This window comes from Oncorhynchus kisutch, unplaced genomic scaffold (assembly GCF_002021735.2).
Source record: "Oncorhynchus kisutch isolate 150728-3 unplaced genomic scaffold, Okis_V2 scaffold1165, whole genome shotgun sequence".
Classification (NCBI taxonomy): domain Eukaryota; kingdom Metazoa; phylum Chordata; class Actinopteri; order Salmoniformes; family Salmonidae; genus Oncorhynchus; species Oncorhynchus kisutch.
The window spans coordinates 66147-81394 of NW_022263110.1; the positions used below are offsets into that span (position 1 = coordinate 66147).

The 15248-nt window shown below is 42.9% G+C and overlaps 2 long non-coding RNA genes across 2 annotated transcripts; both read right to left on the bottom strand.

Moving 5' to 3' along the window:
- Window positions 1-12266: 12266 nt before the first annotated feature.
- Window positions 12267-13196, bottom strand: LOC116365072 (uncharacterized). Its single transcript, XR_004208065.1, has 3 exons — window positions 13177-13196; window positions 12774-13052; window positions 12267-12316 (listed from the first exon to the last, which is right to left on the bottom strand). It is a non-coding gene; the product is annotated as an uncharacterized LOC116365072 (long non-coding RNA).
- A 236-nt stretch (window positions 13197-13432) lies between these two features.
- Window positions 13433-14544, bottom strand: LOC116365071 (uncharacterized). The gene is made up of 3 exons (XR_004208064.1): window positions 14492-14544; window positions 13910-14260; window positions 13433-13482 (listed from the first exon to the last, which is right to left on the bottom strand). It is a non-coding gene; the product is annotated as an uncharacterized LOC116365071 (long non-coding RNA).
- Between the last annotated feature and the right edge of the window lie 704 nt (window positions 14545-15248).

Below are 15248 nucleotides of genomic sequence, written 5' to 3' on the forward strand. Positions count from 1 at the left end.
GTGTGCTACAGGTGGGAGATGCTATGGTGACCAGCGAGCTGAGATAAGGGGGGACTTTACCTAGCAGGGTCTTGTAGATGACATGGAGCCAGTGGGTTTGGCGACGAGTATGAAGCGAGGGCCAGCCAACGAGAGCGTACAGGTCGCAATGGTGGGTAGTATATGGGGCTTTGGTGATAAAACGGATTGCACTGTGATAGACTGCATCCAATTTGTTGAGTAGGGTATTGGAGGCTATTTTGTAAATGACATCGCCAAAGTCGAGGATTGGTAGGATGGTCAGTTTTACAAGGGTATGTTTGGCAGCATGAGTGAAGGATGCTTTGTTGCGAAATAGGAAGCCAATTCTAGATTTAACTTTGGATTGGAGATGTTTGATATGGGTCTGGAAGGAGAGTTTACAGTCTAACCAGACACCTAAGTATTTGTAGTTGTCCACGTATTCTAAGTCAGAGCCGTCCAGAGTAGTGATGTTGGACAGGCGGGTAGGTGCAGGTAGCGATCGGTTGAAGAGCATGCATTTAGTTTTACTTGTATTTAAGAGCAATTGGAGGCCACGGAAGGAGAGTTGTATGGCATTGAAGCTTGCCTGGAGGGTTGTTAACACAGTGTCCAAAGAAGGGCCGGAAGTATACAGAATGGTGTCGTCTGCGTAGAGGTGGATCAGGGACTCACCAGCAGCAAGAGCGACCTCATTGATGTATACAGAGAAGAGAGTCGGTCCAAGAATTGAACCCTGTGGCACCCCCATAGAGACTGCCAGAGGTCCGGACAGCAGACCCTCCGATTTGACACACTGAACTCTATCAGAGAAGTAGTTGGTGAACCAGGCGAGGCAATCATTTGTGAAACCAAGGCTGTCGAGTCTGCCGATGAGGATATGGTGATTGACAGTCGAAAGCCTTGGCCAGATCAATGAATACGGCTGCACAGTAATGTTTCTTATCGATGGCGGTTAAGATATCGTTTAGGACCTTGAGCGTGGCTGAGGTGCACCCATGACCAGCTCTGAAACCAGATTGCATAGCAGTGAAGGTATGGTGAGATTTGAAATGGTCGGTAATCTGTTTGTTGACTTGGCTTTCGAAGACCTTAGAAAGGCACGGTAGGATAGATATAGGTCTGTAGCAGTTTGGGTCAAGAGTGTCCCCCCCTTTGAAGAGGGGGATGACCGCAGCTGCTTTCCAATCTTTGGGAATCTCAGACGACACGAAAGAGAGGTTGAACAGGCTAGTAATAGGGGTGGCAACAATTTCGGCAGATAATTTTAGAAAGAAAGGGTCCAGATTGTCTAGCCCGGCTGATTTGTAGGGGTCCAGATTTTGCAGCTCTTTCAGAACATCAGCTGAATGGATTTGGGAGAAGGAGAAATGGGGAAGGCTTGGGCGAGTTGCTGTTGGGGGTGCAGTGCTGTTGTCCGGGGTAGGAGTAGCCAGGTGGAAAGCATGGCCAGCCGTAGAAAAATGCTTATTGAAATTCTCAATTATGGTGGATTTATCAGTGGTGACAGTGTTTCCTATCTTCAGTGCAGTGGACAGCTGGGAGGAGGTGTTCTTATTCTCCATGGACTTTACAGTGTCCCAGAACTTTTTTGAGTTAGTGTTGCAGGAAGCAAATTTCTGCTTGAAAAAGCTAGCCTTGGCTTTTCTAACTGCCTGTGTATAATGGTTTCTAGCTTCCCTGAACAGCTGCATATCATATCGATGCTAATGCAGAACGCCATAGGATGTTTTTGTGTTGGTTAAGGGCAGTCAGGTCTGGGGAGAACCAAGGGCTATATCTGTTCCTGGTTCTATATTTCTTGAATGGGGCATGTTTATTTAAGATGGTTAGGAAGGCATTTAAAAAAAATATCCAGGCATCCTCTACTGACGGGATGAGATCAATATCCTTCCAGGATACCCCGGCCAGGTCGATTAGAAAGGCCTGCTCGCAGAAGTGTTTCAGGGAGCGTTTTACAATGATGAGTGGAGGTCGTTTGACCACTGACCCATTACGGATGCAGGCAATGAGGCAGTGATCGCTGAGATCTTGGTTGAAGACAGCAGAGGTGTATTTAGAGGGGAAGTTGGTTAGGATGATATCTATGAGGGTGCCCGTGTTTAAGGCTTTGGGGAGGTACCTGGTAGGTTCATTGATAATTTGTGTGAGATTGAGGGCATCAAGTTTAGATTGTAGGATGGCTGGGGTGTTAAGCATGTTCCAGTTTAGGTCGCCTAGCAGCACGAACTCTGAAGATAGATGGGGGGCAATCAGTTCACATATGGTGTCCAGAGCACAGCTGGGGGCAGAGGGTGGTCTATAGCAGGCGGCAACGGTGAGAGACTTGTTTTTAGAGAGGTGGATTTTTAAAAGTAGAAGTTCAAATTGTTTGGGTACAGACCTGGATAGTAGGACAGAACTCTGCAGGCTATCTTTGCAGTAGATTGCAACACCGCCCCCTTTGGCAGTTATATCTTGTCTGAAAATGTTGTAGTTTGGAATTAAAATGTCTGAATTTTTGGTGGTCTTCCTAAGCCTAATACAACAATAGTGCTAGGTGTCTGTACTATATAAACACTGCTAATCCAACAATAGTGCTAGGTGTCTGTACTATATAAACACTACTAATACAACAATAGTGTAGGTGTCTGTACTATATAAACACTGCTAATCCAACAATAGTGCTAGGTGTCTGTACTATAGAAACACTGCTAATACAACAATAGTGCTAGGTGTCTGTACTATATAAACACTGCTAATCCAACAATAGTGTAGGTGTCTGTACTATAGAAACACTGCTAATACAACAATAGTGCTAGGTGTCTGTACTATATAAACACTGCTAATCCAACAATAGTGCTCGGTGTCTGTACTATAGAAACACTGCTAATCCAACAATAGTGCTAGGTGTCTGTACTATATAAACACTGCTAATCCAACAATAGTGCTAGGTGTCTGTACTATATAAACACTGTTAATCCAACAATAGTGCTAGGTGTCTACTATTATCCTACTGAACAGTATAGCTTGGGTTGGTCTACTATTATCCTACTGAACAGTACAGCTTGGGTTGGTCTACTATTATCCTACTGAACAGTACAGCTTGGGTTGGTCTACTATTATCCTACTGAACAGTACAGCTTGGGTTGGTCTACTATTATCCTACTGAAGAGTACAGCTTGGGTTGGTCTACTATTATCCTACTGAACAGTACAGCTTGGGTTGGTCTACTATTATCCTACTGAGCAGTACAGCTTGGGTTGGTCTACTATTATCCTACTGAGCAGTACAGCTTGGGTTGGTCTACTATTATCCTACTGAACAGTACAGCTTGGGTTGGTCTACTATTATCCTACTGAACAGTACAGCTTGGGTTGGTCTACTATTATCCTACTGAACAGTACAGCTTGGGTTGGTCTACTATTATCCTACTGAACAGTACAGCTTGGGTTGGTCTACTATTATCCTACTGAACAGTACAGCTTGGGTTGGTCTACTATTATCCTACTGAACAGTACAGCTTGGGTTGGTCTACTATTATCCTACTGAGCAGTACAGCTTGGGTTGGTCTACTATTATCCTACTGAACAGTACAGCTTGGGTTGGTCTACTATTATCCTACTGAACAGTACAGCTTGGGTTGGTCTACTATTATCCTACTGAACAGTACAGCTTGGGTTGGTCTACTATTATCCTACTGAACAGTACAGCTTGGGTTGGTCTACTATTATCCTACTGAACAGTACAGCTTGGGTTGGTCTACTATTATCCTACTGAGCAGTACAGCTTGGGTTGGTCTACTATTATCCTACTGAGCAGTACAGCTTGGGTTGGTCTACTATTATCCTACTGAGCAGTACAGCTTGGGTTGGTCTACTATTATCCTACTGAACAGTACAGCTTGGGTTGGTCTACTATTATCCTACTGAACAGTACAGCTTGGGTTGGTCTACTATTATCCTACTGAGCAGTACAGCTTGGTTGGTCTACTATTATCCTACTGAGCAGTACAGCTTGGGTTGGTCTACTATTATCCTACTGAGCAGTACAGCTTGGGTTGGTCTACTATTATCCTACTGAACAGTACAGCTTGGGTTGGTCTACTATTATCCTACTGAACAGTACAGCTTGGGTTGGTCTACTATTATCCTACTGAACAGTACAGCTTGGGTTGGTCTACTATTATCCTACTGAACAGTACAGCTTGGGTTGATCTACTATTATCCTACTGAACAGTACAGCTTGGGTTGGTCTACTATTATCCTACTGAACAGTACAGCTTGGGTTGGTCTACTATTATCCTACTGAACAGTACAGCTTGGGTTGGTCTACTATTATCCTACTGAACAGTACAGCTTGGGTTGGTCTACTATTATCCTACTGAACAGTACAGCTTGGGTTGGTCTACTATTATCCTACTGAACAGTACAGCTTGGGTTGGTCTACTATTATCCTACTGAGCAGTACAGCTTGGGTTGGTCTACTATTATCCTACTGAGCAGTACAGCTTGGGTTGGTCTACTATTATCCTACTGAGCAGTACAGCTTGGGTTGGTCTACTATTATCCTACTGAGCAGTACAGCTTGGGTTGGTCTACTATTATCCTACTGAACAGTACAGCTTGGGTTGGTCTACTATTATCCTACTGAACAGTACAGCTTGGGTTGGTCTACTATTATCCTACTGAACAGTACAGCTTGGGTTGGTCTACTATTATCCTACTGAACAGTACAGCTTGGGTTGGTCTACTATTATCCTACTGAACAGTACAGCTTGGGTTGGTCTACTATTATCCTACTGAGCAGTACAGCTTGGGTTGGTCTACTATTATCCTACTGAACAGTACAGCTTGGGTTGGTCTACTATTATCCTACTGAACAGTACAGCTTGGGTTGGTCTACTATTATCCTACTGAACAGTACAGCTTGGGTTGGTCTACTATTATCCTACTGAACAGTACAGCTTGGGTTGGTCTACTATTATCCTACTGAACAGTACAGCTTGGGTTGGTCTACTATTATCCTACTGAGCAGTACAGCTTGGGTTGGTCTACTATTATCCTACTGAGCAGTACAGCTTGGGTTGGTCTACTATTATCCTACTGAGCAGTACAGCTTGGGTTGGTCTACTATTATCCTACTGAACAGTACAGCTTGGGTTGGTCTACTATTATCCTACTGAACAGTACAGCTTGGGTTGGTCTACTATTATCCTACTGAACAGTACAGCTTGGGTTGGTCTACTATTATCCTACTGAACAGTACAGCTTGGGTTGATCTACTATTATCCTACTGAACAGTACAGCTTGGGTTGGTCTACTATTATCCTACTGAACAGTACAGCTTGGGTTGGTCTACTATTATCCTACTGAACAGTACAGCTTGGGTTGGTCTACTATTATCCTACTGAACAGTACAGCTTGGGTTGGTCTACTATTATCCTACTGAACAGTACAGCTTGGGTTGGTCTACTATTATCCTACTAAACAGTACAGCTTGGGTTGGTCTACTATTATCCTACTGAACAGTACAGCTTGGGTTGGTCTACTATTATCCAACTGAACAGTACAGCTTGGGTTGGTCTACTATTATCCTACTAAACAGTACAGCTTGGGTTGGTCTGCTATTATCCAACTGAACAGTACAGCTTGGGTTGATCTACTATTATCCTACTGAACAGTACAGCTTGGGTTGGTCTACTATTATCCAACTGAACAGTACAGCTTGGGTTGGTCTACTATTATCCTACTGAACAGTACAGCTTGGGTTGGTCTACTATTATCCTACTGAACAGTACAGCTTGGGTTGGTCTACTATTATCCAACTGAACAGTACAGCTTGGGTTGGTCTACTATTATCCTACTGAGCAGTACAGCTTGGGTTGGTCTACTATTATCCTACTGAGCAGTACAGCTTGGGTTGGTCTACTATTATCCTACTGAGCAGTACAGCTTGGGTTGGTCTACTATTATCCTACTGAGCAGTACAGCTTGGGTTGGTCTACTATTATCCTACTGAACAGTACAGCTTGGGTTGGTCTACTATTATCCTACTGAACAGTACAGCTTGGGTTGGTCTACTATTATCCTACTGAACAGTACAGCTTGGGTTGGTCTACTATTATCCTACTGAACAGTACAGCTTGGGTTGGTCTACTATTATCCTACTGAACAGTACAGCTTGGGTTGGTCTACTATTATCCTACTGAGCAGTACAGCTTGGGTTGGTCTACTATTATCCTACTGAACAGTACAGCTTGGGTTGGTCTACTATTATCCTACTGAACAGTACAGCTTGGGTTGGTCTACTATTATCCTACTGAACAGTACAGCTTGGGTTGGTCTACTATTATCCTACTGAACAGTACAGCTTGGGTTGGTCTACTATTATCCTACTGAACAGTACAGCTTGGGTTGGTCTACTATTATCCTACTGAGCAGTACAGCTTGGGTTGGTCTACTATTATCCTACTGAGCAGTACAGCTTGGGTTGGTCTACTATTATCCTACTGAGCAGTACAGCTTGGGTTGGTCTACTATTATCCTACTGAACAGTACAGCTTGGGTTGGTCTACTATTATCCTACTGAACAGTACAGCTTGGGTTGGTCTACTATTATCCTACTGAACAGTACAGCTTGGGTTGGTCTACTATTATCCTACTGAACAGTACAGCTTGGGTTGATCTACTATTATCCTACTGAACAGTACAGCTTGGGTTGGTCTACTATTATCCTACTGAACAGTACAGCTTGGGTTGGTCTACTATTATCCTACTGAACAGTACAGCTTGGGTTGGTCTACTATTATCCTACTGAACAGTACAGCTTGGGTTGGTCTACTATTATCCTACTGAACAGTACAGCTTGGGTTGGTCTACTATTATCCTACTAAACAGTACAGCTTGGGTTGGTCTACTATTATCCTACTGAACAGTACAGCTTGGGTTGGTCTACTATTATCCAACTGAACAGTACAGCTTGGGTTGGTCTACTATTATCCTACTAAACAGTACAGCTTGGGTTGGTCTGCTATTATCCAACTGAACAGTACAGCTTGGGTTGATCTACTATTATCCTACTGAACAGTACAGCTTGGGTTGGTCTACTATTATCCAACTGAACAGTACAGCTTGGGTTGGTCTACTATTATCCTACTGAACAGTACAGCTTGGGTTGGTCTACTATTATCCTACTGAACAGTACAGCTTGGGTTGATCTACTATTATCCAACTGAACAGTACAGCTTGGGTTGGTCTACTAGTATCCTACTGAACAGTACAGCTTGGGTTGGTCTACTATTATCCTACTGAACAGTACAGCTTGGGTTGGTCTACTATTATCCAACTGAACAGTACAGCTTGGGTTGGTCTACTATTATCCAACTGAACAGTACAGCTTGGGTTGGTCTACTATTATCCTACTGAACAGTACAGCTTGGGTTGGTCTACTATTATCCTACTGAACAGTACAGTTTGGGTTGGTCTACTATTATCCTACTGAACAGTACAGCTTGGGTTGGTCTGACTGTGAAATACCAATATGGGATGTATAATTTTAGGTCATTCAGAGTGTATCACTGTTTCCCATATAATTTTTCACACAGGGCGTCTTTCCTTCTCTGGGCCGTTTGTAAAATGTTTTACTAAATTAGAGTTCTGAATACCAACTTCTCCAGGCACCACTACACCACTGACCTACACAACAGCTTTCAACATACCAGTATTTAGTTTGGAAACATTGAAATCTTTCAACATACCAGTATTTAGTTTGGAAACATTGAAATCTTTCAACATACCAGTATTTAGTTTGGAAACATTGAAATCTTTCAACATACCAGTATTTAGTTTGGAAACATTGAAATCTTTCAACATACCAGTATTTAGTTTGGAAACATTGAAATCTTTCAACATACCAGTATTTAGTTTGGAAACATTGAAATCTTTCAACATACCAGTATTTAGTTTGGAAACATTGAAATCTTTCAACATACCAGTATTTAGTTTGGAAACATTGAAATCTTTCAACATACCAGTATTTAGTTTGGAAACATTGAAATCTTTCAACATACCAGTATTTAGTTTGGAAACATTGAAATCTTTCAACATACCAGTATTTAGTTTGGAAACATTGAAATCTTTCAACATACCAGTATTTAGTTTGGAAACTTTAAAAACAAATGCTGGTATAAATAATACAATATTAAAATATGTCAAATTATCCATTTATTTGTTTCAAAAGTGGTGCAATGCTGTGAAAAACAGTTGTATTGAACTACAGTGCTAAAATAATAGATATTCTCAAAATTGTGCTCGTCTTTGCAGGGGGACTCTTATTTAGAAGAAAATAATCTAATGTTGTGCTGCCAGCATATTATCCTGCTGCCAGCAGAACAGTAATATAAGAGTTCAACCTCAAATAGTTGTACGTGTGCAGCGAGGTACAACTGCAGAGATCTCTATAGTGAGGTAGATCACTAAGAGGTTCTGTCCATCAGGGGGCGACAAACGCCAGTTCATATTCCAGAATAGAGCACCACAGAATTAATAGGCTCCCTTTTGACAAGGGTCAAAGGTTGGTGCAGAGGCATAGCAGTGCTAGCTGTGCCACCAGAGATTCTGGATTATTATATATATATATATATTCCAGAGTAGAGCAGAATTATAGGCTCCCTTTGCCAAGTGGTCAGTTTGGAGATCCTCCGGCCTGGGCCAGGGGTGCGTCCCAAAAGTATTTACTGCTTCCTGAAGTGTGCACTCGTTCACTACTCCCCATAAAGTGTAAAAACATTGGATTGGTGAAGGCGAAGGTTATAGCATGAGTTTCCATACTAATCAATTCCTGTCAAATCCTGTCAATTCCTGTCAAATCCTGTCAATTCCTGTCAAATCCTGTCAATTCCTGTCAAATCCTGTCAATTCCTGTCAAATCCTGTCAATGAAGGGAGGTGAACAAGAACACACTTTGGGAGGAAGGAGAGATTATTGGGGCAGAGACCAGGTATGTAGATGTTTCCCCAGCCAGGTACCACTACAACACATACCATTTACACTCACAGCACACCCACCTATCACCATCAATCACCACACACACACACACACACACACACACACACATACACACACACACACACACACACACACACACACACACACACACACACACACACACACACACACACACACACACACACACACACACACACACACACACACACACACACACACACACACACACACACACATAGTCTATGGAGGATAAATAACTACACACCAGGACAACAATACATCATAGTCTATGTGGAGATAAATAACTACACACCAGGACAACAATACATCATAGTCTATGTGGAGGATAAATAACTACACACCAGGACAACAATACATCATAGTCTATGGAGGATAAATAACTACACACCAGGACAACAATACATCATAGTCTATGGAGTATAAATAACTACACACCAGGACAACAATACATCATAGTCTATGGAGGATAAATAACTACACACCAGGACAACAATACATCATAGTCTATGGAGGATAAATAACTACATTGATGTCTTCTGTCTTTCTGTTTGTTTGTAGTTTCTCACTGTTTGAATTAGCAGGTGATATTATTAGCCTCTGATCTGTGTGTGAGAGAGAGACAGAAAGACAGACAGAAAGAGCGAGAGACACAGAGACAGACAGAAGAGTCCCCTAAGCAAGCTGGACCTGGGGCTCTGTTCACAAACACAAACAGACCCCACAGAGCCCCAGGACAGCACACATATTAGACCCAACCAATCATGAGAAAACAAAAAGATGATTACTTGACACATTGGAAATAATTATCAAAAAACAGAGCAAACTACAATGTTATTTAGTCTGTCCACGAGGGGAGTCACACAAGACTGATCTCAGTTAATTCATACTGTATGTTGTAGTCTGTCCAAGAGGGGAATCACACAGACTGATCTCAGTAGTCTGTCCAAGAGGGGAATCACACAGACTGATCTCAGTAGTCTGTTCAAGAGGGGAATCACACAGACTGATCTCAGTAGTCTGTTCAAGAGGGGAATCACACAGACTGATCTCAGTTAATTCATACTGTATGTTGTAGTCTGTCCAAGAGGGGAATCACACAGACTGATCTCAGTTAATTCATACTGTATGTTGTAGTCTGTCTAATAATTAAATCACACAAGACTGACAGCCTGTAATTTTATTAAAAGCATTCAGTTGATTACATGGCAGTTTAGAGAGCAACAACATAACAATAATCTACTTCATAATCAATATCATAACATTTATAATCAATAACATCATTATCTCTATACTACTAACAACATAACACTAATCTACATCATAATCAATATCATAACATTTATAATCAATAACATCATTATCTCTATACTACTAACAACATAACACGAATCTACTTCATAATCATAACGTTTATAATCAATAACATCATGAGAGGTAAACAACAACAAACCCCTTCATTAAAAAATGTTTTCAAAATACAAAGAATGAACAGATGATTATAATAATACCTGGACTAATAATGGAAACACTTCAAGATAAAGAATCTAAGAGACACTAAATAAGATAAAGAATCTAAGAGACACTAAATAAGATAAAGAATCTAAGAGACACTAAATAAGACAAAGAATCTAAGAGACACTAAATAAGACAAAGAATCTAAGAGACACTAAATAAGATAAGAAGCAATACTGGAACATGAAACCGACGTAATTGAGCTACTCTCTTAAAATAATTAAAAACCGATTGTTACCAAAATCCCATGTTACCGAAATCCCATGTTAACAAAACCCCATGTTACCCAAACAACATGTTCCCCAAAACCCCATGTTACCCAAACCCCATGTTACCCCCAAATCCCATTTTTCCCAAAACCACATGTTGCCTCAAACCCCATGTTACCCCAAGCCCCATGTTACCCCAAACCCCATGTTACCCCTAAACCCATGTTACCCAAAAACCCCATGTTACCCAAACCTCATGTTATCCAAAACCCCATGTTACCCAAAATCCCATGTTACCCAAACCCCATGTTACCCCAAAAACCCCATGTTACCAAAACCTCATGTAACCAAAACCCCATGTTACCCAGGACCCCATGTTACCCAAACCCCATGTTACCCAAACCCCCATGTTACCCAAACCCCCATGTTACCCAAACCTCATGTTATCCAAAACCCCATGTTACCCAAACCTCATGTTATCCAAAACCCCATGTTACCCAAACCCCATGTTACCAAAACCCCATGTTACCCAAAACCCCATGTTACCCAAAATCCCATGTTACCCAAACCCCATGTTACCCAAACCCCATGTTACCCAAAACCCCATGTTACCCAAACCCCATGTTACCAAAACCCCATGTTACCCAAACCCCCATGTTACCCAAACCCCCATGTTACCCAAACCCCCATGTTACCCAAACCCCCATGTTACCCAGAACCCCATGGTGGTTGCAGTCACTTCTTTTAGATTTCTTCCAAGGTTCTAGAAAGAGAAACTCATTCTGAACTTGTTATTAAAATTCAGCTTCATTCTACTCCTACTCCGTCCCCTGGGCTGCTCTCTCCTCTCCCGGTCCAGCTTCAGCTCTGGAGCTCAGAGAGACCATCTCCATGGCATTGACATAAAGATCCATGCTGCTCACCCTGTTCACTCTCTTCTGCCTCCTGGTGGGCTAGGGAGACACAGCACCAACAGTCAGACATTTACTCTCTAGTATCTCCATTCTCTCTCCCTCCCTCTCCCCCTCCCCCTCTCGTTTAAATGACTTGGTACATCTGAGTAAATGTCTTTACCTTGTAGTACAGGTAGATGGTGGTGATGGCTGTCAGTAGGATCAGCAGCACTACAACGTGTCTGATGATGAAGGCTGGCAGAGGAGAGGCTGCAAACAGAAACACCTTTGATGAGGGGACTGATCATCATCACATAGATCTGTGGGAAATCTGTCAATGACAAAGTTATAAGTCTGGTTCGTGTTCAGTTACCTGTGATGGTGAGGGAGAGGAGCTCACTCTCAGAGGAGAAGTTATGAGAGAAAACATAATTCTCATAAACACAGCTGTAGGTCCCTTGGTGGGAGTCATCTGCAGCAGGGAAGAGGAAGGCAGCAGAGTGATTGACAGCTGGCTGGGTCTGGGTTCTGTTGGAGCCGGTGAACGTGAGGAGGAAGGAGCCTCCTGGGTACTGTGGCTGAGTGGAGCAGGTGATGGTGAAGTTGTAGCCCCTGAACATCTCAGGCCCCTGGTGGCCCCTGAAGACCCCTCCCATTGGGTCAGTCAGGTAGATATCAGGCTGGACCAGGAGATCTGTAACAATAAAAGAGAACAAGAAAAACCTCTTCAACTAGTTTCCTATAGATATGACAATAACATCAGCATGTAACAGTGCCAGCCACCCTCCCTCACAGGGCAACATGAGTAGTGGACCTACAGTCACTGAGACAACATATGTTGATATCAGGCTGAAGCAGGACATCTGGAACAAGAGGAGAGAAAAAGAAAACGTAGCTCCTCAACTACTTTCCTCATTTAGATGTGACAATAACATGACATGTGACAGTGGTAGTGAGTAGAGACGTTCACTGAGATAACACTCAAATACAAAAGCATTCTGGGATATTTAAGTTGTATTTGATTCCTACTTGACTGAGTGATCTATTTAGTAAAGCAGACTGACAAGTTAAACAGTCATCATGAGAGGTGCAGAGGAAGTTGTATGAATGAAGGAAATCAGTTGAATGTAATTATAATATGTTGTTATTACCTGAGCAGATCACTGTGAGTCCAGGACGGAGATCATACGTTCTTCTACACTCCCTCAGTGAAGACTCAGACCCATCACAGTAAACTCCAAACCCTCTAGTGGTGTTTCCAGGGAGTACTGAAACAGTGGAGCCACAACCCAGCTGTCTACACACTACTACAGCTACATCCCTCTGGTCCCAGTCATCAGCTCCCACAGTCCTCCACTCTCCCTGGTCGTACCACTCCACTCCACCAGCACAGCGACTGCCTCCTCCCACCAGTCTCACATCATCAGGCTCTGAGAAAAGAAAGAGAGAGACAGTAATCTTACTATTTTCTCACTAAAACACACCTATATTGTCTCTCATATTCTTCACTCCAGGTGAGAAACAATGTTGATTGAGTGACAAACTGTTTCTTACCTGAGCAGGTGAGTCCAACAGCATTACCAGGTAGGCAGGTGTTGTTCTCTCTGTCTGAGGTGTCACAGTCCAGGAGAAGGGACTCATTGCCTTTACACTGGAACTCTTTATCCCAGGTCTGACCCTCACCTTCTCCATAGAGCCCCCCCTGTAGAGCTGCAGGAGCCCCACAGCCAAACTCCCCACAGACTACCTCTGCATCCTGCCGGTCAAAGTCAGCTTCACACACTGAGGCCCAGGACTGATTGGACTTCACCTCCACTCTCCCAGAGCAGAGACCAGCTCCATCCACAAGCCGCACAGACTCTGGAGAAAAAGAGTTGGTTGAACATTCAATCAGTTTTTTTGATGACACTGTCAAGGACTAAACACAAATATGTTGGACAAAAGATTGTAGTTTGCTATGTTTGATACTGTAAGAGGTAGAAATGGGTTCTTAGTCACTCAGGATCGGGTTGGGAATAATGCAGGCAGGAGACAGGAATAAGTTCACTTCACTTTATAGAAAATAAACAGCTGGACATCCATCAGGCAGCTTCACTTCAGTACCATCTGAACTACAATGATCTGCCCATGAACATCTCCCATAAACCAATATGACAAACACAAATATAATGTTTAAATACATCTGACATCTCTCCCTCTATTTAAATGAAATAAAACACATAAAACATGATACATGGTAATATTGTATAATGTATAAATAAATCTCTCAATATGACCAGTCTCTTACCTGAACAGGTCACATGATGATAATATTCACCATCACAGAAACCAGGTCCTCCTCTGATGCCACACTGCCTAATAGAAGACTCATCTCCACTACATCTCAACATCGTTACTCCTCCAAATAGTCTGACTCCTCTTCCATCTTCAATCAGAGGTCCTCTAGATTCAGATACAGGATTCCCACAATTCAGCTCTCTACACACAACCTTAACCTGTCTCATGTCCCACAACCACGTCTCTCCCATCATGTCCCACAACCAACTAAAACATAGACCTGTCCACTCTCCTTCATAGAAGACTTCCACTGTCCCAGAACAGGAAGTGGTCCCATTCACCAGTCTGACTGAGTATTCAGCTGTAAACAGCAGAGAGGAAAACACAGTGGTGAGGACAGATGATGACAGTGATTCTGTTATTCTAACAGCAGTGATGCTTTGTGGTTGACAAGTATTAGTAGTTCCATAAAACACTACTTGTTATTGGGGTTTAGAATGGTTTGTATGGACACATGAATTTCTCCATGTGGGATAATAAAGTTGACTAATATTGAACTGCTATAATCACTGTATATTTATACTCTACCTACCTGGTGGACTGACGCTTTGAGCCTGGAGATCTGAGGAGAAAGAGAGAGACAGAGGAGAAAGAGAGAGACAGAGAGAGAGAGAGAAACAGAGGAGAAAGAGAGGAGTCAGAGGAAAAGCGAGACAGAGGTTAAATGAACATCAACATGACCTTTCATGATGTGATGGGGAAGACAGGCTTATCGTTGGTATGGTGCAACAACACCCATGTGTACATACACTATATATACAAAAGTATGTGGACACCCCTTCAAATGAGTGGATTCTATTTCAGCCACACCCCTTCCTGACAGATGTATAAAATCAAACACTCAACCATGCAATCTCCATAGACAAACATTGGCAGTAGAATGGCCTTAATGATGAGCTCTGTGACTTTCCCATCCCTTCTCCCCCTCTTCTCCTCTTCTTCCCCTCTCATCTCCTCTTCTCTCCTCTCATCTCCTCCCCCCTCTCCTCTCCCCTCCTCTCCTCCCTCCTCTCCCCTCCTCTTCTCTTCTCTCCCCTCCTCTCCTCTCCTCTTCTCTTCTCCCCCCCTCTCCTCTCCTCTCCTCTCCTCTCCTCCCCTCTCCTCTCCTCTTCTCTTCTCCCCCTATCCTCTCCTCTCCTCACCCTCTCCTCTCCTCTCCTCTTCTCTTCTCCCCATCTCCTCTCCTCCCCCTCTCCTCTTCTCTCCCTCTCCTCTCCTCCCCCATCTTCTCTCCTCCCCCTCTCCTCCCCCCCTCTCCTCTCCTCTTCTCTTGTCCCCCTCTCCTCTTC